Source organism: Gorilla gorilla, chromosome 3 (assembly GCF_029281585.2).
Source record: "Gorilla gorilla gorilla isolate KB3781 chromosome 3, NHGRI_mGorGor1-v2.1_pri, whole genome shotgun sequence".
NCBI lineage: Eukaryota > Metazoa > Chordata > Mammalia > Primates > Hominidae > Gorilla > Gorilla gorilla.
This window is the reverse complement of record NC_073227.2, coordinates 132,398,526-132,422,593: the sequence shown is the minus strand read 5'-3', so window position 1 is coordinate 132,422,593 and position 24,068 is coordinate 132,398,526. Positions and strand designations below refer to the sequence as shown.

Here is a 24,068-nt window from a genome sequence, read left to right as displayed (position 1 = left end):
TTTTGTTACTAATTAAATTTTATATGGAATAATACGGTTAAAGGGGGTTTATAAAAAAAAACCGGAGGTGGCTACTGGCCTAGACCAGGTTGTCTGCAGACTACATCTTGTGGGCCAAATCTTCCTGCAAGCTGTATTTATAAAGTTTTATTGGAACACAACAACTCCCATGCATTAAATATTATCTCGGGCTGTTTCTGGGCTTTTGTGACAGAGTCGAGTAGTTGTGATAGAGACCATATGCCCTGCAAAGCTTAAAATATTTACTATCTGGTCCTTTGGAGAAAAGGTTTGCCATGCCTGGTCTAGAGGATAAAAATGGAGGAAAATCAAGCGAGGCCTGGTTGTGGGCTCTTTCAGCAGCCCCCTACTAGTTTATTCCTTCTAGTGTTTTTCCTTTCTTCTTCCTTTCTTGCTCAAAAAGGAAGTGCTAAACAAGATTGAACTCTTCTGTCTCATGAGTCTCCGTTTTCTTAGAAAGGAGAATCTGACCAGTCATTAATAATACCTTACAATGAATTAATTTGTGTGTGCCAAACCTTTCTTAGGAACAATTTTGTTTTAAAAAAGGAATTGATACAATGCTAATTTGTCAATTTGTAATACAAATAAAAAATAAAAATAAACCCAGGAATGAAATGTATTGAGGGAAGTTTATTCAATAGGATAAGTCTTTTAATATTAGAACTTCAGACTTTTTGGAATCTGGGTAGGAACAATGTTTAAGATGTCAACAAGACTTTCTTGGTGTGCTCAGGTTAGGCAGACTGTCACTTCACTTTAGTAGTCAGGTTTGTTTCCAGATCATTGCCATTTTTTTGATGTGTATATCTGTTGTATATATCTATGTCTTAAATATATAATATCTGTTTTTCTTTCTATTCTTTATTTATTTCAGCTCATACCCCTAGTTATGCATTCCTCAATACTTTATTTCCATGTGTCTGAAAAACTGGCTTAATGGTGTCTTTAATTATAGATATTTGTCTTATAACCAAAGAACTATACACTATAGTGGCCAATAGTATATTTAATGTGGTTATGATAATTTTACATTACCATGATTATCTTATCATCAGTATTTATTCAGATCTCAAATGGGCATTAATTTGAAACATAGAGGTACATTATTAAGCAATGTGATAATATGTTCAGTTAACATGTTTAGTACTTAACCATGTACCAGTACTTACTGTTGCAAAAACTCTCTCTGTCTCTCTCTCTCTGTATATATATGTATAAAGTGTTCATTTTAACTCACACAGTAGCATTGAGGTAGGTACTATTTTTATCAGTCTCTTATTTTATACATGAGAAAATTGAGATACAGAGAGGTTAAGTAACTTGCTGAATGCTACACAGCTGGTAAGCAGAGGAGTCAGTATTAAATCGTAGGCAGTGTGGCGCGCTAAAGTTCGTGTTGTTAGCCATTGTGCTGTATTGCCACAGACACATATGCCAAACATTAATATTTGCTTATAAAAGATACTTAAAAGTAATAAAATATTCCTTTGAATAATTAGTTCTGCAAATGAATCCAAAATAAAATTTAATTGACATATGACATAAAATTGGTAGAAATAATTTGTTTCATAAAGAGTATTGCCTTTATGAAATAAATGCTCGTCTCCTTTCCCCACCTAGTTTTCTGTTTGTTTATTTTTGCCAATTTGTATTCTTCTTGTATTTTTTGATTTATGCATGCACCATCTTGTAGTAAAATCCAGAAAAGGGAAACTAACAAAAGTCAATATACCTTTGCCAAGGCTAAAATTAATTTCTCTGGGGTGTTTTCTTTTGAATGACATTTAGGGATTTACTGCTGCCCTCCTGGCTGCTTCCTTATCTCTCAGTGAGCCCCATAAGTTGGAAATCTGCATGGGTACTCCAAAGTCATACACTGAATCATATAATGAGCTTTTCTCAGTATTACCTTTCAGACAAATGATTATCGAGTGTTTTGTAGGACACAACATGGTGCAGTGGAAAGAACATTGGATTGGGCATCTCAAGTCCTGGGTTCAAAATCTGATTCCACTGATGACTAGCTGTATAATTGGGCAAATCACTCAACATCTAAGTTTCAGTCAACTTATTGGAACATGGGGATGATAATATCTATATCATATGATTGTTTCTGAGGTAGCAAGTGAACATGTGTTCTTAGATGTTAATCTTTAAATTGCACTTTATTCTTTTGAGATCTTGATGAGGCTAGCACATACATATCAAATGGATTTGTGTTTGCAAAGTACAACCTATATAACTCGTCATTTTTCTTGCATTACTTCACTTAAATATGTAAGTCTTACTTGGCAGTATCATGCTATACCTGTCAAAAGTGATAGTAATGAGAAAAACATAACCACGTTTAAGAGCAGTTTTGTTCAGGGTAACACTTAGACTTCAGGTTCTGTAACAGCTAGATGGGAACCTGTTACAAATATTTTTCCTTTGTTCCTCATCAAAAATGAAGAAACCAGTCACTGCATCAAGATAAACATGTGTAATGTTGTCTTTATTTCGTTTGGAATTTGTATGACACAAATGGGAGATATTCTTGATAAATCACATGTTGGGTAGTTTTTGTAACCGAAGAGATAAGGCTTTTTAAAAGACTTCTAAGTTCTTAATTTTCATTACAATGTCATGAGGTAGTCAGAAAAACACAATGTTCCTTTGTGTAATTAAATTAATAAAGCAGAAAATCTTTTTTCCGATCAAATTCTAAATGACTGTACGGCTTGCTCTCTGTGTTGTTTATGTTCATGGTTATTTGGCTTGGTGAATAGCAGGAGGTTAGGAATGTTTTCACTTTCAGCTATAATTATGAAGATGTGGAAACAAAATCAGTGCCTAATCACTGCGTATTCATTCCTAATCAGGAAGGTGGCAAAAAAAGGAAAAAAAACCACTGCATATTCACAGGCTAAAGATGTCATAAAATATTCTGAAGTGATATTTTCTTTGAAACTGTCAACCCTCTGACATGCTCCAGTGAACTCTTGGAGGAATAGATACAAATATACTGTGTGTGTGTGTATATCTATCTATCTATCCATCTATCTATCTATCTATCTATCTATCTATCTATCTATCTATCTATCTATCTATATATATGTAAAGTATCCAAAGACTTAAGAAAGAAGTTTTTCTAGTCTGTCAGATAACCCCCTTGGAGCTTAGATGCTTCATGGAGCTCTCTTGTTAATTCCTACTGAAGTGCCATAGGAAAAATAATAATGTCTGGTTGTTGATGTAGCAGTGCAACTTCACTTCAGGAAATCTTTGTTATTTGATAGAAAGAGATATTTATCACTAATAATTTTTCTAATGGCTTAATGTACCAGTTGCAAAGTGTTGCAAAGCTAAACTGGCCATATATAGTGTTCGCTATATATGTGTTCGCAGCGAAAATCTCTACAATTAGCAGGTATATCCCAGAAATGTTAAAACATTCACCTTATGATCTTTTGCTGGGAGCAATAGTAATTTGTAACCATATCTTTTTCAGGAATTTGTTTGCATCCAAAAATTGGGAAAAGGGCTATGGGGTGTTGAACCCCAATTAGTCATTACATTCCTTTAATCAGGAGATGAAGAAGTCTGAAATGCCTCCTCTTAGAATTAGCCAAAATAATGAAAGTCTAAAAGATAAAGTTTAGAGCTGTAATCTTTGCCTTAAGGATGGCTCCACATAAAATGAAATCATCTTGGCTCATGCTGGACTTTGTAATTCAATTTCCAGCCTTGGATATTTCAGATATTCTTTGTCTACTCTCTATTCCTATAGTATGATTTTTTCCCTAGTGTATATTGCTTTTGCAGGTATTGCTGCCAGGCAGTTTTTTTGCCTTTCCATAAATTTAAAGGGCCCATATAACAGTTTAACACATTTAATAAACAGACTTTATATGGAAATAATTTTATGACTTGTAGCAAGTTAAAGTTTATCTTAAAAAGTTCTGTTTTAGGTTTGCAAGGCAAACGAATCATTAGGTGATTTAAGAGCCTATGGTAATGATAATTTAAATAAAAACTCTAATGTAAACCTTCTGCTCCAATATTCATTCACGTTTCCTTCAAGGTAAGAGGGAAATTTGGATGATGTACTGGGGCAGTGTTTAATAAGACAAAATATCTCTTTATAAAATTATTTTGCTTACATTTGTAAAAGTGACAGCTTAAGAGGATACTCCTATAACTTTGACAAAAGAATAGAGGTGCAGTAGGTCAAACAGCTTTTAATGGGCCATGCCATCCTCTGAGCTTGCTTTCCTAACTTACAGGTTCACATTTGTTTGGGTCCACCTTTTTTGTATAACTTCTTCTTAAGTTTATTTATATAATTTGTTCCTACCAGTGCCCTGGGTCATTTATTACACCTATTAACTTCTCTCTCTGAAGAGATTCTGCCAGAATTCCTTAACAACCATCTTTGAGTCTGTTTCTTCTCTCTTTAAATTTGAGATCAAGGATTTTGCTGGAACAGTGCGTGTTGAGCCTGCTTTGCTGCTGTCCTGATTATCTTTTCTGTGGATAGAGGTACATGTAATTCACCATACGGATACAGTTTGTGTGTGGAAAATACTTTAGAAATGTAAAACTCACACAATTTTTTTTTGATCTCACATTCAACGCTAGCTGGAGCAGTCTCTTAGTATTACATTAAGATATTTCAATGACTTCTCTTCTAAGGATAGTTTTCCATTTTTTATACTTTACATTTTGCCCATGGATCAAGATGAACATTCTTTTCCTATCACACTTTTGTTTTTCTCTGGAAAACATAGTCTGGGAAATCTTCACTCTAACCAATCTTTGGCCAGGTGCACCAGAAGCTTAATTATTAGAATCTCTGTTTTTTCAAGTCCCCCTCTTTTCTAAAATAATCTCAAAATTATTTAATCATGTTAATTAGAATGATATTGTTAAAAAGTAATTTATAGCAGAACATAACTATGCAATAGACTCTGTTAAATGTTGGAGGCAATTTTGAAATTACATCTACATGACACCAAATTAATTGGTTTAAAAGGCAACATTCTTTAATATTAAGCAACAATTTAAAATTATTTTACTAACTGTAATAAATGCCATTTTAAGAAAATTATGTCAAGGCATTTAAAATAGTCAAGACAATAAGTGTTTTTATAGATTCAGCCACATGAAACTTTGAAGATTAATTCCAATTTGTTGGCCTTTAACACAACACCATGAAAAGATTCTGCTTAAAAGGTCTTTACAGACTTTATTTTAGTCTCTAGGACAGACTGTGAAGGTAATTTATTTGAGTGAACTTAATAAAAAACAACACTCTAATGGTCGAACTTAGTAAAGCAGTTATATGCCAGATATAGCTGGAACTTTTAAAAACGAGTATTCTGTGTAATTTGGGGCTATTTGAATTGGATCTTTCATTATAGAATGAACAACTAGTTATCAAGATAATCTGTGCTTTTAATTAGTGTTTCTTGATTTTCATATATGTGTAAAAGGTACTAAAGAGGTTTATAATATAACATGCAGCAATTTATTTGATGTCCAAGTTTAGGTTCTGTTATGTGAGGGTGCTTCTTACTGTTCCAGGCATTGATTCAGACTTATCACTCCAATGTCTTACTATCATTCTTCTGACTTGGAAGACAACAAAGCAATTTACTGAGGAAAAACTGCACTTCCATTTTGTATTGGATATTACATACTAACTAAAATTACACAAAGGCTGTGGGAATCTTAAACATACCCATGGTGAAATATATTCCTTTCCAAATTTCTAGCTTTTTAGGGTTGGGGATGGGGCACAATCGTGGACATGTGAATAAAAATGAAGATAGCAAACTGCTAGTTGATAGAGATTATTGGTTGCCTACCAAAATTTGTTCTCTCCTTCCTTAATAATAGAATTGTAGCTAAGGTAAACTAAAGACTACATATTCCAATCTTCCTCAGAGTTAGGAGTGTCCATGTCTAAAATCTTACCAAAGGTATGTGAGAAGTTAGCTGTGGCACTTCTGGGCCTGGATCTTAGGACTTTTTTTCTGAGACCAAGACTCACTCTGTCACCCAGGCCGGAGTGCAATGGTGCGATCTCGGTTCACTGCGACCTCCGCCTCCCGAGTTCAAGCGATTCTCCTGCCTCAGCGCCCCGAATAGCTGGGACTACAGGCGCCCACCACCATGCCCGACTAATTTTTTTGTATTTTAGTAGAGACGGGGTTTCACCATGTTGCTCAGGCTGGTCTTGAACTCCTTAGCTCAGGCAATCTGCCTGCCTTGGCCTCCCAAAGTGCTAGGATTATGGGCGTGAGCTCAGTAGCCATTGAATTGCTCCTCTGCAGCTGCCCGAACCAATCTTTTTCCTGTGGTTTTAGTTCGGATGTCCTGTCATATCTTCCATTTACATGACCTCAGCATACCTTAAAGCCTGTGGATATTGGCAGTGACGCCTGTCCTATTAGCCCGAGGGGTCCTCCTTTCTTCTCTAAGCATGGTTCCTTTAATGTTTGCTGAGTGGTTTCCTTTCCTTCCATAGTTCCAACAGTTTTAACAGCTCCCCAACCCTCTTGCCCTCAAAGGGTAGATTTGTTAGAAAACTTATATTTGACTCTCACAATCTTTTTTTAGTTAACATTCTAGAGGAACTCAGGACCAAGTCCCTGGGACAAAACTGGTAGATCAGTGTCACTCCTCACCATCAAATAATATGCTGCACCTTGGAGCCTGAGAAGGATAGTTGCAGTGCTACCCTCAGGATTTATGTTATCCTAAGGATTAAATGCACCAAATCATAATGCTGTCTTTTTACTACTTTAATAATAATAATAATTATTATTATTGTTTTTTGAGACGGAGTATCATTCTTGTTGCCCAGGTGGGAGTGCAATGGCGTGATCTTGGCTCAGTGCAACCTTGGCCTCTTGGGTTCAAGCGATTCTCCTGCCTCAGCCTCCCAAGTAGCTGTGATTACAGGTGTGTGCCACCACACCCAGCTATTTTTTTTGAATTTTTAGTAGAGACGGGATTTCACCACGTTGGTCAGGCTGGCCTTGAACTCCTGACCTCAGGTGATCCACCCACCTAGGCCTCCCAAAGTGCTGGGATTACAGGCGTGAACCACCGTGCCCAGCCTAACTTTCATAATTAGACTCCCCTCAAAGGCATCAACAACTTCTTATCTAATTAGTAATATTTCAGCCTAGTAATATTATTTCTCTCTTGAAGAAATTGTAAGTTGTGTTCTTAAATATTTTAAAATTAAACAAATAACTCAATCATTCTCAGCCACCCAGAGGAATACGTTTTTCTTTGTAATATCTAGGAGGAAACATGATGCAGCGAAAAGAAAATTAGACTTAAAAGTCAAGATCTGGGTACTAATTCCAGTCCTTCCATTTACCTACTGTTTGATTTTGAGCAACTCAATTCATATTTGTTGATCTCAGTTTGATTATCTATAAAATTGCTGCTAATAATACCTACTACCCAGAATAGTTGTACATCATGAAATTGTAGCCTAAATTCTGACTTGGATTTAGAGTTAGACCTGTTCAGTCATATATATTTCTAGATCATTTGTTTTAAAGATGAAATGATTTTGTATGTGTAGAATAAAAGAATGTTTAACAAATATTTTATTGCAACAACTTTTGTGTAAATGAGGACAACTTTTGTGTATATTTCCTAATGTAATTAACATTTGTGTTCTTATTGAACCCTATTGAATTATGCATCACTTCCTATAAAGGAGAGCTGTCCTTAATTTTAGGAATATTTCACTTCAAAATGTACTTACCATTTTTATTTTGTGTGTGTGTGTGTGTGTGTGTGTGAGATATACATATTTCCACAGAATAAATAAATTTTGACCTTTAAGAAGAATCTGCTCTTCTGCTCTGGGTTTTCTTTGAGTTTACTGTAGTGTGATATGTTTTTATATGGTACATGATTCCTGATTCCTAGTTCCACATCGGGAACTTAGTAGCATCTATTAGGTCCAGTAGAAGTGGGTGGGTGGCTCAGGCTACAGGATTTCCCGTTTTGCAACATAGACTTTTTCTCAGTAGCCACTTTGCTGAGCTACTAACCAGAAAGAGTTGATTTAGCTTTTTAAACTTGAATTTCTCCTGTTGCTCTCTTGGGAGGATATGTCCTAAGAATGTACTGTACTAAGAGGTTTAACAGGGAGAGAGCTGCCGTTAAACACTCTTCTTAAGATCATGTTGGAATCAATGATCTAATCCCACTAGAAGTGAGTTATTGACCTCTTAATGTATAAGGGAGGCATTGGCTCCTGACGTTTGGTGTGCTCTGCTTCTCCTCCAGGGAACAGGGATCTGCTAAAGCCTTAAGGAATGTGAGGAGTTACCTCTTATGGGAGGAGGAAGTTGGCTGTTAGAAAGTCACAAAGGAGGCCAGCATTTCTTCCTTCTATATTTTCACTATTAAGGCTTAATATTTAAGTGTGTGATTTATAAAGGAAGCATTCATTTTATATATATTGTTCCCTGTTTGAAAGCCTACACGTGTGGCAGTCAGCTAGCAGACAAAATAAGAGAAATCTGGTTATAAGGTGTTTACAAACTTAGACAATCCGTGGGGAACAGAAAGAATTGTCTTGATCAACTTAAGAATAGCATATCAAAAGCATTAATTTTTTCAGATGAAAAATAGTTATAATTTGTTTTCAGATTCGATAGGTAATATACAGTTGTACTGAAAATGGAAGGAAGATAGAAAATATGAAAAGGAAAATATCAATAGCTCTCAATACTATTATTCAGGCAAATATTCATTGTAAAAGTTTTTGTGAAGATCCATTTAGATATATATTTTTTGCACACTTAAACTTACAGTTATGTATATATGTAAATGCATGTAATATATATAATATCTTTATGTGTGTTTATCCTCATAATATATGAAAATTATTTTCAATTGGGACTATGCTGCCCGTCCACCCACTCAAAAATCAATGACTCAGTGATCCACTTTCAATTGTGGACTCTGTAAAATTTCTTATGATTTATGGCAGCAGACAGTTGAAAAGCATTGTATATATTCTGCTTTATAATTATAATTTATTCTCAGTGATCTTCAGACCTCTCATGTCAATGAACACCTAAGAACATTTAACATGAGATCTACTCTTGGACAATTTTTTTTTTTTTTTGAGACAAAGTCTTGCTCTGTTGTCCAGGCTGGAGTGCAGTGGTGTGATCTGGGCTCACTGCAACCTCCGCCTCCTGGGTTCAAACGATTCTTCTGTCTCTGTCTCCTGAGTAGCTGGGACTACAGGCGCGCACCACCACACCTGGCTAATTTTTGTATTATTCGTAAAGATGGGGTTTCACCATATTGGCCAGGCTGGTCTCAAACTCCTGACCTCGTAATTTGCCTGCCTCAGCCTCGCAAAGTGCTGTGATTACAGGCGTGAGCCACTGCGCCCGGCCTGGACAAATTTTTAAGTGTAATATGTAATTATTGATTATGGGTATAATGTTGTACAGCATTTCTCTAGTGCTTATTCATTGTGCTTGACTGAAACTATATGTCCCTTGATTAGTAACTCAAATTTCCCCATTCTTCAGTCCCTGGCAAACGCCATTCCACTCTTTGATTCTCTGAATTAACTATTTCAGATACTTCACATAGGTGGAATCATGCAGTAGTTATCTTTCTGTGTCTGGCTTATATCATTTAGCATAATGTCTTCAAGGTTCATCCATGGTGTCACATATTGCAGAATTTGCTTCTTTTTTAATGGGCTGAATAGTATTGCACTATATGTACCTTACACATTTTCTTTATACATTCACCTGTCAATGGACTTTTAGGTTGTTTCTACATCTCATCTATTGTGAATGGTGCTGCAGTGAACATAGAAGTGCCAACATCTCATCAAAATCCTGATTTCAATTTTTTTATGAATACTTAGAAATTTTATTGCTGGATCATATGGTAGTTCTATTTTTATTTTTTTTGAGGATCCTCTGTGCTATTTTCTACAGCGGTTGCACCATTTGCATTCCCACCAATAGTGTGTTAGGGTTGCTGTTTGCCCATATCTTTGCCAACACTTTCTTTAAAAAGAATAATAGCCACCCTGACAGGTATGAGGTGATGTTTCATTGTGATTTGGATTTGCATTTCCCTGATGACTAGTGATGTTGAGGATTTTTTCATATGCCTGTTGGCCATCTGTATGTCTTCTTTGGAGAAGTCCTTAGCCCATTTTTAAGTTGAGTTTTGAGTTTTTACTATTGAGTTGTAGGAGTTCCTTGTATATTTTGCAGATTAACCCCTTATGAGATATATGGTTTGTCAATATATCACTCATTTTTAAGTCTGTATATTTGTTCATGGTATAGACATACTTTAATTTGTTTAACAACTATTTCACTGATGAACATTGTGCTTATTTCCATTTCTTTCCTGCTCCTATTATTAATCATGCTTTGAAGGACGTTTTTGTTCCTACATTTTTGTATGTTTGATTCTTTATCTCCTTAGGATCTATTTGGGATCTGTTGGAGGAAGGATGTCTGAGTTAAAAAGAAGGCATTTAATATTGATGCATATCATTACACTGACCTCCAAAAAGATTGTATCAATTGACACTCCTATTAACAATTTATGAGTTTCCACATAGCACTGATCTTTAAGATCTTTATCATTTGGCTAGGTGGAAAGCAGTAAATCATTGTTTGTATTTGAGTTTTGGATTAATAATGAATGTATGCATTTGATTAGGAGCCAAAGCTGTGGAGTGTGACCATGTGAGTTTATATTCTGGCTTTATCACTTACCAGCTTTTTGACTTTGTGCTAATTATTTAACCTCTCTATGTCACAGATTAGTCATCTGGGAAATGGTAATAATAATAATACTGACCTCATAGAATTGTGAAAATTAAATTAATTAATACACATAAAGCTCTTACAACATTTCCTGGTAAACTCATTCTCAGTAAATGTTAGCTATTGATATATTTTAATGTTATTTAATATTTTACTTTTTCTTTCTTCAATTGTATATTCAAGTTCTTTGATCTACTTCGTTATGATGTTCCATCATTTATTTAGTGATTTGATAGTGAACTTTTAAAATATGACAGATATTAACTACTTATCTGTCCTGCATGCTACAAGTATTTTGGCTTTTTTGTCTGGCATTTCTTTGTACCATGTAAGGTTTTACCACTTAAGTAAAAATATACTCATCTTTTAATATTTCTGGCTGTAAAAAAGCCTTTATCATCCTAAAGATTATTTAAAAATTCACCTATGTTGTCTTCAAGGGAGGTAATGATTTTATTTCTCACATTTGAGTCTTTGACCCATCTTGAATTAGATTTGATAGCAGTCATGAAGGATCCACAAAAGCTTTACTTTTTTGACGATGACAAAGTGCTCAGTTTGAGTACTACAAGGACATACAAAATTAAAAGTAGAACTTCCAATTTCCCTTTGATGGACAAAATCTAAATTTATCTTTTGGGAAATTTTTTCATGATATGAGGTAGGATTTTAGTTTTCTTCTATTTCCCACTCTCATTTTCTTTAATGTTTCTCTTCTTTCTGTAAAACATCTGCTCTTGGGACTTCTATGAAAGCTTAACAGATTTTCTTCCCAGGAGCCAAGTTATTCCCATCGTATCAGGATTTCACATCGAGATAATTGATTTTAAATGTTGCTTTTTTCACAAGATTAAAATATTTCAACATAACAATTCATACTGTGAACACTGTTTAGACTAACACCACTAAAATAATTGCCAATCAAGATGAATACATTTTACTGCTGCTTCAAGATCCCTTTGGAATTCTGACTTCTGCTGTGCATTGGCCAGGGTGATAATTATATCATTTAATCAACATACTTAGTAATGTTTATTAAATATAAAAATATCTATATCACTGAACTTGATATGACCTATTTTGTTATTAATGTAACACAGATAGTATAATTGCATGCACATTTATTGAATGTTTCTTGTGTAGCACTGCAGATCCGCTTGGCCACATCTTTCATTCAGCCATTGCTGCAGACAACAGTTATGAACAGATTTTTGTTTTTTTTTTTTTTGAGACAGCATCTCCCTTTGTTGCCCAGGCTGGAGTGCAGCAGTGTGATCTTGGCTGGCTGCAACCTCTGCCTCCCAGGTTCAAGCAATTCTCCTGCCTCAGCCTCCCGAGCAGCTGGGATTACAGGCATGTACTACCATGCCCAGCTAATGTTTATATTTTTAGTAGTGACTGGGTTTCACCATGTTGGCCAGGCTGGTCTCGAACTTTGGACCTCAGGTCATCTGCCCGCCTTGGCCTCCCAAAGCGCTGGGTTTACAGGCATGAGCCACTGTGCCCGGCCTGTGCACAGATTTTGACCTGTTTTATGTAGGTACAACTGGAAGTGCCTTGCCACAGTTCATATAAAGCTTCTCTGACACCAGAAGCCTTGGATTCTTGAACACATATGAATAGCCTCCCTGTATGGGTGAGTTTATACCCATGGGACAGACCTTGACCAATATGGCATAAAAATGGACAGGAAATGCTCCACCCTTGCATCCTTCCAGAGAGCGATTTGGAGATACAGTACAGTCCGTAAGTTTTCTCAGAAGGTCCTGTAGATCCAGGAATCAGTTGCATTTAGGAGTGGCCAATTCTATATTGCATCGTTGTATTGGCTGCCCCTCCTTCTGTATCCATTTTTGTCTCTCCTGCCCCTTCCTGTCCCGCACTCCTGTGATTATAGCTTTCATAAACCATGCATGCATCAGTCTCTATCTCGGGCTGTTATTTTGGTGTTTCTTAGACTAAAAAATTCATTAGAAAAAGTGTTTAAAAATTATTTCTGATCATTTGTATATTGTGGTTTCCACGAACTATTTATTTTAGCTTAAACCACAGAGAATCTACTAGAAACAGACCTTTGGAATTTTTAAAAAATCTGCTGAAGACAACTATACTCCGTTCATTTTTAGTTATTTTGCTTTAAAAATTGACTTCGAATCTTCTATTTCTTCCTTTAATAACATTAAATATTTCTTCTTTAGAAAAGAAATCCCATTAACTCAGCAAAAAGGTGCAGAGAATTGACTTGTATGTCAATCGTTTCACTTTAATTTGAGATAATATAAAGTTATTACTCATTTACTTAGACTGTCATTTAAAATGTAAAGTTGATTTAATCATTGATATCGAATTGTTGTTACTCTTACAGAAGTAAAACACAAAGAATCAAATCCTATGATGCATTCACATACTCACCTCAGAATAAACCAAGGCTTTGGTGTAAATTCATTATGATAAATATTTAAAAATATCTAAGTAATGTAGGAAGGATAAACCAACAATTCACGTAATAGTCGTAAACTTTGAAGCACTGTATTTACCGACAATTTCATTTGCTATGTGAGATTTTCAATATGCTTCTAAATTAGAAATCCTGTGTGCTTTATGGATAAAGAATAGCTTCCCTAATTTTTGGCCACTAGATGTCATGGCAGCTCCATATAAGAAGCCTAGAATGGGGGAGGGTTTGACTACCAAATTGTTTTCAGACTTCAGCTGCTCTGTTGCACAGAAGTGTATCATTCTGTAGTTTATAAAACCAGCCATTTTACAAAATTAAGGACTACCTCCAGCCAGTGTAAAAATCCAACTAATTGTGGATTTTTTATGTGGCGATGTATATGTTGATAAAGAAAATGGTTGAAAACAATTTAAAACAAATTCTGCTTTTTGACAATGTTGTCATTGCTTTGTACTTACTCTTAACTCCTTTATAACAAATACAACCAACCAACCAAACAACTCAGGGAGCATTGAGAATGAAAGCAAAAGGAAGGTTCTAAAAACCAGCTGGTTTTACATTTTGCCATTAGCTGATAAGATATACCAGCTAATGAGCAAATAAAGAGAATTTATAGCACTTAAATAGCTGAAAAGAAATCATGATCTTCTTATTAGATGATGAACTTATTTTATATTGAAAAAATGTGGTGAATAACTGGGCATAGCTCTTTGGCAATCCATACATGATTGCAAAGGCAAGATAGGGTAAGGTGGTGGTTAAGAACACAGGCTTTGGAGTCCCAAAGCCTAAGGTTTGAGATGTGGATTTTCCCCTACTTGTTATATGATGTTTTATTGCTTCATCTATAAAGAAGAATAGTTGATAATACTTATCCTGAAGGATTGTTTTAAGGTTCAAATAGGTTTGTGAATATAAAGTTCTTAGCACAGTGTCCTCAGCATTGTAAGCAATCAATAAATAGCTACTCTCATTATAAAGATGAAATTTCATATCAAACACTTTAAAATGAAAAGCCCAATGCTTCAAAATGCAAAGAGAGAATGAGCTTTAATCATTTTTCTCGCAAAATATAGTTCTGAAATAGAGGATAGCATAAATAGCCCTCCTAAAGTAAAGCCATCATGGACTTGAGACTGCGTCCATGGAAAGGAGTTGCTTATTGCAGTGATCATTACTAACATCTACAATGTTAAGTCCGCCATTTTTATTATTATGGTTTCTTATAGTGATAACAGTGTCCAGAAAGGCTGCTGATTTCTGATTTCCTACGTTCCACCTGAAGGTTGGCAGTCTCAGTCAGATGGCCCTCATTGTACTGGGTCCACCTGTTTCCTCTCACTCTGACAGTTTAGCATTTAATGTAGAAAGGGCAGTAGGGCACAATCCCAAGACCATGCCTCACATTCCAGAGGGTCTGAACCAGAGACAATTCCATGACACCTTCTTAATATGCATAAAATAATGTGATATTGGAGGTGCCAGGACAGCAGACATCTGTCTTTAAATGTGCTCTTCCCAAAAATTGATGTATATGATACCCAGAAAAAACCTCATATTTATTTGTGCATATTTGAATAGTAACCTGAAATACTTTCATATTTTAAAAGTGTTTCAGCACATAATATTAACGTGATTGTATTTTCAGAGGCATGAAAGGGACAATTGAAACAAGGGGGTGGGTGTGGTGTGACTCTGGAGGGAAGGACAAGATCAAGGAAAAGTGGTGGAGAGAGACTTTGCCATCCATTAGTATGGCTTTGCCAGCTTCAGTAGGATTTAACATGTTGTTCTCCTACTTGCTACAGGTTTTAGAAAACTTTGGTGTAAAATCTCAACAAAAAGACTGAAGATGGGATACAAAAAAGGAAAGTCTAGTGAGTAAAAGGATTTACTTCAATAAATCCCCAAATCCTACCACAAGTGGAATGATCATTTCAAATACTATAAGGCAGAAAATGAATCAGCCGTGTACTAACAATTACAGAATGAGACAATGATTCATATGAAAAGCAGCATAATTACTGTGAATATCATATTAGGTTTCAAAATGAGGGAAGAACATTTTAGTACTTTCTTGGCTAAGGGTAAACATAATTGATTTATGATTAATACGAGGGTCCAGCTTATCTGGCGAATATATTGTATTTCATGTAGAAATGAGCTTAAAGGCATTTTTTTTTTTTTTGCATTTCTGTGTGAAACCTAATACTCGCATGCCAGGGAAGCGTGGAGGAACAGTGGCTGGAGCCACTGACGGACGGAAGCTGAGCATTAGGCGTGCCAGAGCGCAGCCCATCTGCCGCACCACAGTGGCAAGATCCATGCTGTGCCTCAGCTTGAAACGATAGGCAATGGCTTATTTATTCATGTATCGATTTAAAATAAAAATTGGATTTATTGGAAAGAATAATATCTTTCCCCAGGCGATGCTGAGAAAATTTCTCAAGTCCTACTTCATAAGGAAATAGTGCATTCTATTCTAGTCCACAGCACACCCCAAACACCCTTCTGAAGTTATGGTTGCACTATGAGCTTCCCATCAATACTGTGTTTTAAGGTTTGGGAGAAATCATGTTTGGATTTCTCTGAAAATAAGAAAAATTACCATGTCCTGTTAGGTTCCTTGAGTCATTGTACTGAAGTGACTATAGTCACTTAGTTAAGCAGAATTTATTTGCTGTTCTGTTTATTTGAGGTAGGGTGGGGTAGTGTTAAGATCAGAAACCCAGTCAAACTTCCTGAGTTTGAATCCAGGTTTGGCCAAGTGTAAGCTATGTGCTTTGGGAGAGTTACTTAATTTATTTCTCAGTTCGCTTATCTTTAAAATGGGTGGTACCTACCTCCTTGGTCAGCTATGATGATTAAATTAATATTTGCAAAGAGCATGGCACAGTGCTATTTGCTAAATAGAAATTATACATTTGGGTCTTTTCAATAATCCCATGAAGAAAGCAAGAAATATAGAAACAGAAGAGTTTTGCAACTTAAAAGACCTTAGAGTTTATCTGGTTCAAATCTCTTATGTTAAAGATGAAAAAGCACTTGAAGTGTTATTACTTAATAAAGTAATATAACTATTTAGAATCAAAATATAGTTTTCTTAATTTTCAGGCTGATTTTTTTTTCTGCCACATCATTCTGATTTCTGAAAATAAATATAAGGAAGATGAATTCTTAAATAATTTTTCAGTTTTAGAACTGTGATAAATGCAGTAGAAATATTAGGAATGAGAGTTGTATAGATTATACAAAGGCATATCAATTTTCTCTAGTATCTGCTGCAATATAATTTTTCTACTAGCTGCATATAGAGCAAACCCCAAATACCTTAAATGAGATAGAAGTTTATTTCTCTTCTGTCTTGTTATCTGTGAGAGAAACACAGGTAAGAGAGTCTAGGACTTTTATGGGGACTCTATGGTCAACAGAGACCTGGGCTCCTTTTGCTATTCTATTTCGCCATTCTCAAGGTTACCTCTTGGTCCAAAATGGCTGTTGGAAATTCTACCCTCCCATCAGCATTCTGGAATGCAGGTAGGAGGAAGGGAGAAACGACAAACAGGTGTTTTGTTTTGTTTGGTTTTTCAAATGTGAGTTAGTGTTCTTTCAACAATCTTCTAGGATGCCCCATGTCACCTTTGACTTTATCTTATCAGCCAGAACTTAGACACATGTCATGCCTAGCTGCAAGGGAGACTGACAAGTGCTTTCAACCAATTAGCAATTAAAATTGTGGGTTTTCCCATTGAGAAAAAAGGAGTAATAGATATGGGATGGTAATTGATATTGTTTGTCTGTGTCCGCACCCAAATCTCATCTTGAATTGTAGCTCCCATAATTCCCACATGTTGTGGAAGGGACCCAGTGGGAGATAATTGAATCATGGGGGTGGTTTCCCCTATACTGTTCTAGTGAACAAGTCTCAAGAGATCTGATGGTTTTATAAGAGGAAACCCCTTTCGCTTGGTTCTCATTCTTTCTCTTGTTTGCCACCATGTAAGATGTGTCTTTTGCCTTCTACCATGATTGTGAGGCTTCCCTAGCCAGGTGGATCTGTGAGTCCATTAAACCTCTTTTATTTTTATTTTTTTAATAAATTGCCCAGTCTATCAGCAGAGCGAAAACAGACTAATACAGTAATTAACCATTTCTGCTACCAGTAGGGATTCATTTTTCCATCTCTTTTCCTCTTCACATTTCTTTTTCTCTTGCCATGAATCCAAAAGAGCAGCCTTGGACTAAGACAAACCACACATTCATGCAGGAGAAAAGAAAATTTCTCTTTCTAAAAAGATGTTGCATCCGTATATTAGGATATTGCTGCAAGAAACAAGTCAATTCACTCTGGACTAGTAGGAAAAAAGAAATCTATTATAAATTAGAATGATATTTAATTAAAATCAAACAAAAGAATGAAGAAATTCTAAGAAAGATCAGAAATTGAGAACAAGTTGGAAATACAGGCAGTGTTTTCTTTCAATTTCTTGTTATTGTTTCTTTCTGCATATGATTCTTCTTTTTCTTTTAAGATCTGTTTCCTCTGTGCCCAAGGTCAAATTGCCAGTGAGGAACAGATTGAGATTTACACCTAGATCTTCTAACTCACACTATTATATTCATTATATTTTAAAGTTCTGTGCCTCCTCCTTTGACAGATAGCAAGAGGGTCTCTTTTCCTTACCAATTCACTGTCATCTCTTGATTATAGTCACTTCTGATGTATCTGACCACAATAACTGCCTGTTTGGATCACAGTCCTCAAATCTGACATTCAGAAATGCTTATAGGTTCCATAATACTGCTTGGCATTGCACACTAAGCAATACTGTTCTTGCTCAAGTTCTTCTCTTCTCAAGCAATGTATCTTCATTGATATCAAATGTTTCCACTGCCACATCACACTGATGACTCCCAAACACACATTTCCATTTTAGACCTCCCTCCTGAATTCATGGTCCTTATTTTTGTATGATTATTGGTCATTTTTCATTTGAGTGTTTCTTACTATCCATAGTACCTTCAAATTCAACACATCCATGATCTCATCTTGAATTCTCTATTTTAAAGTGTATCAGTCCAAGCATCCAATAATCTTCCTGCCTCTTCACTTCTGCTGTCAGTTAATTACAAAGTCCTTCAGAATCTGTTACCTAAAGCTCTTATTTCTTATGTGTATTGCCTTAATACCCTTGTAATCTTGTTTTTGTACAATCTCAGCTGCCTTCTAAATCTTCTCCCAGTCTTCAGTCTTGTCTATCCTCTGCATTGTCTCAAGAGTAATCTTTTAACTCTATAAACATGATTATGTCACTTCCCTACTTAAATTTCGTCAGCATTTTCCATTTACCTGTAGAACAATGGCCAAATGCCTTGCTGGCCATTTAAGGCTATTTATCATCTGATTTCTTCATACCTAGCCAATCTCATCTTGGCCTTTTAGAACTATCTAAAATTTCCTAAATAAAACAACAAAGTTCACACTTCTGTGATATTGCACATGATTTTCATTTCCCTTCGCCTTAAACACCCTTACTCTTCTCAGTCCTCTTAGTGAGCTTCTACTCACCTTATGAAACTCAGTTCAAACATCAGTTCTTCTCTGAAGGCCTCTCTGATCAGCACGCTGTCTCATCTCTTCATACTTTCCTCTATTTTCCCTTTAGAAGTTAGTTTCTTTCCTTTGCTGGGTCACATAGCATGAATATTTAAAAAGTCAGAGGAACAGACTAAAGCAGATGCTACAGTTTTCTTTCAATGTCTGGTCATTCCTCGAGTAGTAAAATGATTTAATTAGGGCATATGGTTGCCCTACTGAGAGCTACACTTTCCAATCTGTCTATGCAGTATGGCCGTGTGACTGAGTTCTTTGCCAGTGGTTTGTGCACAGAACAGTGTAAGCAATTTCTGGAACATGTGATTTAAATAAAGGGTTTGCCCTTGCCTTATCCCTTTCCCCTCCCTGCTGACAGGAATGTGGGTACAATGAGCCTTTTTTGGTGAAATAATTTTATTTTTTGGTGAGCACAGACTGTTTTTTTTTTTTCCAACTTTTATTTTAAGTTCAGGGGTACACATGCAGGATATGCAGGTTCATTTCATAGGTAAATGTGTGCCATGGTGGTTTGCTGCACAGATCATTCCATCCCCTAGATATTAAGCCCAGTATCCATTAACTATTCTGTCTGAAGAATGAGCCATTTTTGACAATAAAGATGTATGCAACACACCAGGATGGCAGACCAGTAAGGCAGAAGAGGCCTTGGTCCCTTCTACTATGGGTTATTGTATGTGCCCTGGACTGCTTACAGTAAGACTGCCGTGTGATAAAGATACACTTCTTTATTGTTTAAGCCCCTGTTATTATTATTATTATTTTATTTTACTTTAAGTTCTGGTGTACATGTGCAGAATGTGCAGGTTTGTTACAAATGTATACATGGTGGTTTGCTGCACCTATCAACCCATCATGTAGGTTTTAAGCCCCACATGCATTACTTATTTGTCCTAATTGCTCTCTCTCCCCTTGCCCCCCAGCCCCTGACAGGCCCTGATGTGTGACATTCCCTTGCCTGTGTCCATGTGCTCTCATTGTTCAACTCCCACTTATGAGTGAGAACATGTGGTATTTGGTTTTCTGTTCCTGTGTTAGTTTGCTGAGAATGATGGTTTCCAGCTTCATCCATGTCCCTGCAAAGGACATGAACTCATCCTTTTTTATGGCTGCATAGTATTCCATGGTATATATATGCCACATTTTCTTTATCCAGTCTATCATTGATGGGCATTTGGGTTGGTTCCAAGTCTTTGCTATTGTGAACAGTGCTGCAATAAATATACATGTGCATGTGTCTTTACAGTAGAATGATTTATAATCCTTTGGGTATATACTCAGTAATGGTATTGCTGGGTCAAATGGTATTTCTGGTTCTAGATCCTTGAGGAATCGCCACACTGTCTTCCACAATGGTTGAACTAATTTACACTCCCACCAACAGTGTAAAAGCATCTCTATTTCTCCACATCCTCTCCAGCATCTGTTGTTTCCTGACTTTTTAGTAATTGCCATTCTGACTGGCGTGAGATGGTATCTCATTGTGGTTTTGATTTGCATTTCTCTAATGACCAGTGATGATGACAAGCCCCTGTTATTTAAGATATTTGTATCCTAATACAAATATTATGATATAGCAGGTCCTATAGCCTAGCTAACATACCTGCTCCACTATGATACTATAAAAGGAGTTCATATTTATCTTTGTATACCTAACACCTAGCGCAGAGCCTAAAACACAGTGCACCATCAGGAAAATGTTTAGAGCAGAGATATAGTTGTAAATGGATACAAGTTACAACTTAACTGTGAAAAAAAAGGTAACATTCTTTGTTTCCCTGTGATTAACTTAAGCTTACTCAAGTCCTCATTTTCTGTTGATGAGGACCAACTCATTATTGTCAATTTAAAGTAACTAGCATTTGCAGTTAAACTTTAAGTCTCTTTTGGGTAACAACTTAGTTAATTATGATTCTGCAATCCTGACCATCCTGGCAGGTGGTGATGGTGCTTGTCTTGTGTTTCTTTCTGGCATGGGGAGCCAGCCACCTGGCCTGCTGAGCCTCCTGGCCCCAACCCAGGTGTCACTGACTTCTCCTGGTCTTGGGCATTGGCCTCTGTCCCTGCTGCTGAATCCACACTTTATCTTGGCCTCTAATTCTTATCCCCACTGCACGGCCTTTTTGGGGTTTTGAATCCCAGTCTTGTCTGACTTCCTCTAAAATTGTGAGGAAAGCTGGCTGCTGCATCCACATCATCTGGAGTGCTGGGGCTCTCTGAGGAAGCTCCCAGGTCCATCTGCCTAGTCACCCCTTTCAGCCACTGCTATTTCAGATCCAATGTGGGATGGAGGACTTCTCTACTCAACTTCTGAGTTATACTCCTAATAGCTAGGCAATTATCCTTCTGTTCTGGGATCTCTCTCTTCAAAATTATCTGGGATTGATCCCAGAACAGAAAGATCATTGAGAAGGAATCTGAGACGCTATCTCAGATTTTCATCAGTATATGCAGAGATGTCTCCTACCCTCCAGTCATTCCTCCGCATCATTACTTAGCCCAGAGAGATGGAGCATGAGGCCTTTTTTCTCAGGTAGTCTCTATTTAGACTCTAGTAGGTCACCCGTGATTCTTCCTTCCCCACAACTGGCTGACATATAGTCTCCTTTGTGTTGGAGAAATTGCTTGTCTTTCACGATGCAGTTTTCCTCAGTCTAAGGCTTATGGCATACACTTCAGGATGTCAGTCTTCCAGACTTTGGCTCTTTATATGCAAAACCAAGTTTTTTGTGATTCGTGTTGCCTTTTTCTCTCTTAAAACCCTCTCTCCTGGTTTTTAAGGCAACTGGGTCCAAGACAAATTGAAAACAATAAATGAGTTCAGAACCTCAGTTGACTTTGTCATTCTCTTTCCCTTTCCCAAGATAAAGAAGGCCATTGCCAAAGAGAAGTGTTGCTAAGGAAACCTTCTGTTATTATTGCAAAATTATAGTGTTGTAGCAGATTCATTCATACAAAGAGGTTGGTTTTGTATACAAAACAGCATGATATTATATTTGCTTGTGAAAGATATAAAAACACTTCCCACCCTCTGTCTTCCCATTTCCTCAATAGCCCAAACAGGCTGGAAAAGCAAAAGAGGACCAGAAACAATACTATGAGTTTACCAAACTATTTTATTTTTTTCCTGGGCACACAGGAAGACATATATTTTCCAGTAGCTCCTGGAGTGTGGGTGGACTGTGTCACTGAGCTCTACAGATGGAAAGTGAGTGGAAGTGACGTATAGCACTTCCAGGCGTGGCCATTAAAAGTCTCTGTGTGATCTTCTTTGCTCCTTCAACCACATGGCAGGAAGAGAAGGCCTTCGAGATGGTGGAACACACAATGGAAAGAGCCTGAATCCTGAGTTGATCACTTGGAGGAGTTGTTAAAGAGATCTCTTGGCCAGGAACTTGAGCTCTGGATTTCATATGAACAAGAGTGTTGTATTATTGTATTAAGCCACTCTGACATTGGGGTTGTTTATTACAAGTTAGTGTTGAATAGTTTTTCTTCTTAGAAAAATTAGTACTTTTTCTAAAATTACTTTAAAAAGAAAACAGGAATTGAAAGATTAAGAACTGCAATTAGAAAAAAGCTATTGAGAGGAGAGAAAGAGGGAAGTTGGAGTTGGGTAACTGTCTTGACTGGGATCCATGGCATGGATGATCGGAAGAGAGAAGATCTTGGAGGTGTTAATGGCTATAGAAATTTTGAGAACTAAGATGGCTAATAATTAGTTAAAATGTTTTTAGAATGTAGTATCTGATACAAAGAAAAGAATGTATAGTGATTTTAACTTTGAAGCATAATAACAAATCAAACACTTGTGAACTCACTCCCAGCCTAAAAACCAGTACATTATCATTGTTGTTGAAACTGTAAGTATATGGATACATTTTAGAAACATGATAAAGTAAGGCAAGTCTCAGAAGATTATGTATTAAGTGATAACTTTTTTTATGAAGCTCAAAAAAGGCAAAATAAAATAATAAGGTATTTTTGGAACCATACATGTTTAATTTTTAAGTTGCTATTAAACCTTCAGTGAAACTTTGTTTGAATTTTGTTGGTATTCTGGGATTAATACCATAGTAGTCTCAGGTATAGTAGGGAAAACTTACAACATGCATTAAAGTTAGAAAATTATGACAAAGCGGTAACTGGAGGACAGAGATTATTAGAATCAACATAATCTACCCCCTCAGCCTGAATCCCTAGAGATACAGAAAGATGGATTTCCTACCATAGGTGAAAGAAAGATTCAAATGAATAATTTGGAGGACTTGGGGACATCCAGGAGCTGGCACCTGGAATATAGTCGAATAAATTTAGCTCTTTTTTTTTTTATTTCATGACATTGCCACAATTAAAAAACAGGTTTTTACTTTTGATCTGTTTTCCTTAAGAAACTACGAAGTTTCTGAGAAGGGTGAAGGAAGAATACTGTTGGTAAAAGCAGTCCTTGTAAAGCCCATATTTGACAAAGTTGACAATTTTTTAACTATTGTTTAATGAAGATAACATTCATTGAATGCCTACTATATTGCAGTCACTGTGTAAAAGCTTTTACTCTTCCTTCCCATTCTTGCCATATGTTTAAGGTCTTAATAGAAGCAATGCTTGACAAACAACTACAGTCATTCTTTTTTTAAATTGACAATGTGCTAATGGAGGACCTGAGATAACGTGGACTATTATCACTGAGTCTTTATCAGAATCTTTAGAACAGAGGGGCAGGCACTCTTCCCAGTGAAGAGTGGCTTGGCACATTGTAGCCAGGGTGCAAAGACAGTCTTTCTAAGAAATTGGTGGTTTTGCTGCTGCTTAGGCTTTTTTTGTTTGTTTGTTTTTGTTTTTGGCTTATGCTGCCCTTACCTGCAAAGGGGAGAACTTATAATTCAATAGAGAAGGACCCAGGCTGGCATGAAGGGGTAGCCCACTTCTGTCCATAGCTTGTTGTGTTACCTTGGGCATGTCACTTCACTTTTTGAAGTCTCTGTTTTTTCATCTGTTAAGTGAAGAATACTAATACTGATCATAGTACATTTTGTAAAAATAAAATAAAATAATAGATACGAATAAACTTTATCAACTCTAACATACTCTACAAATATAAGAGACTCACAATTAGAAAGCTGAGGAGGATTACACT

General features: G+C 36.3%; 1 protein-coding gene across 2 annotated transcripts in view; it reads left to right on the top strand.

Annotated features, from left to right (window-relative positions):
- LOC129533013 (histone-lysine N-methyltransferase SETMAR-like) overlaps window positions 1-24,068 on the top strand; it is a 281,726-nt gene that overhangs the window by 66,585 nt on the left and 191,073 nt on the right. The window lies entirely within an intron of this gene.